This window comes from Phodopus roborovskii, unplaced genomic scaffold (genome assembly GCF_943737965.1).
Source record: "Phodopus roborovskii unplaced genomic scaffold, PHOROB, whole genome shotgun sequence".
NCBI lineage: Eukaryota > Metazoa > Chordata > Mammalia > Rodentia > Cricetidae > Phodopus > Phodopus roborovskii.
The window spans coordinates 7435377-7437205 of record NW_026126447.1 but is presented as its reverse complement, the minus strand read 5'-3'; the positions used below and the strand labels follow the sequence as shown (position 1 = coordinate 7437205).

The 1829-nt window shown below is 52.1% G+C and overlaps 1 pseudogene; it reads right to left on the bottom strand.

Annotated features, from left to right (window-relative positions):
- Window positions 1-319: 319 nt before the first annotated feature.
- Window positions 320-1560, bottom strand: LOC127224830 (carbohydrate sulfotransferase 12-like; annotated as a pseudogene).
- Between the last annotated feature and the right edge of the window lie 269 nt (window positions 1561-1829).

Sequence of the window (1829 nt, the reverse complement as noted above, 5' to 3'; positions counted from 1 at the left end):
TGGCTACATATTCTTTTTTTTTTCATATTAAGTATATCTGAAATGTATTAATTTTAGAAACACAGGCTGTGGAGTAAATAAATCCAGATTGTAAAAGGGTGGGGTGTGCAAAACCCTGGAGTGTGCGGTGCTAGGGTCTTGGAAGTTCCATGGCCTTCCATTGGGAAAGGTGTGGCATCCTATGCCTGCTACACCAGAAAGGAAAGGAAGCCAGGAGGAAACCCGGGAGGCCCAGGGCTCTACCCTCAAAGGACTGCCTCACTGGGACAGTCGTTTGGTTTAATGGGACAGCATGGGTGCTTATTTGGTGCCAGGGAACTCAGTCTCTAAGCAGGTATACTGCCTTGGGGTAGCCAAAGAGAACAAAGTCGGCTTCGTAGAGTTTATAGAGATGTTGCCTCCAGGCCAGGGGGATGTTGGCAAACCAGTCCTCCTCCCAGCTCTGGCCATCCTGTTCCGGTAACTGGGAGGGAAGTGGAGCTGCGAGTCCACTTAGGAGCTGAGCAGCATCCTCATCCAGGATTTCCAGCTTTCCCACGAAGTCATAGTCTATCTGGCACGGGTGACAAAGGCGGCTCGTTGAAGGGTGCCAGCTTCTCGGCTTTTCAGTATGTGGATCCAGCAGGTACTGGATGAAGTTGATGAAGGAGACCTTGAGACAGGTGCTGAAGGCCTCGCTCACCGAGGCGGGCAAGGTGGTGTGGTTGGCATACAGTCACAGAATGGGCACTGAGAACTTGCGGTAGAACTCCTCGTTCTCCAGTTTGAACTTGCTGCAGAATGCTGATATGAGGTGCATGAAGGGGTCGCACATGAACAGGAACTTGGTGTACTTCTTCAACTTGACCTTCATGAGGTGATGAGAGAACTTCCCATAGAGGCGCCAAAACTTGTTGTAGGTCAGGTGCATGCTGGAATTGTGCACGTGCTCCCAAGGGATGTCAAGGGGGTCTCGGTAGGGGCTGCCCCTGTCCAGCAGGATCTTGCTCAACATGATCATCACTTGCTTCCAGTTGTTGCAGGCCACCTTGGGCACATAGCAATAGATGACCCCGAGGCGATCATCCACGATCAGATGGTTGAGTTCGTAGTTGGGGATATCATCAAAAGTGCGGACATTCGTTGGGAATACCAGGCTGCCTTTGGCACAGAAGTCTCCCTGAAGGCTCCTCCTCTCTGCTTCCTGCGGGTCCCTGTCTGGGTTCTGCTGGGCATCATGGGTGGAGCCGTCATAGCCTATCACATTCTCCTCCATGTGGCTCAGGACCGGCTTGCTGGGACGAGCAGAGGGCTGCTCATTTTTTCTTCTGGAAAGGTCATTCTGCTTCACATCCAAACTAAGCAGTGTGTCCAAAAACTCATCCACATCAGAAGTAAACACTTTCTCACCCCCCCCCCCAGTTCCGGGGTGGGAAGCCGCTCCAGGATATGTGGCCTGGATAGGGATGTGTGCAGATAAAAGTTGGTGGTGCCCACGTTGTCCCAATATACAATGATTAAAAGAATCCAAAGGGCCGACCCCAGTACCAGCCACAGGCAGAAGAGCCGAGGCTTGGTCATGCTGCTTTGGGCAGAGCCCACACCTGGCCCCTCATTTCAGTCTTGTATATAGCTGGGACATGGTGCTGGGAGATGAACCATAGGGGCAAGAGACACTGTGACTGTCAGCATGGTGGTGTGGTAGCCTGATTCTACCTGGCATCAACAGCTAGGAGGAAATGGTTAGATGAGACGGTGTGAGGTGGGATAGCCAAACTGACTCCATGCCCATTTCACAGTAAGACCCAGGGCAGGCAGAGTCCACTATGATTCCAATCCCCACATGATGG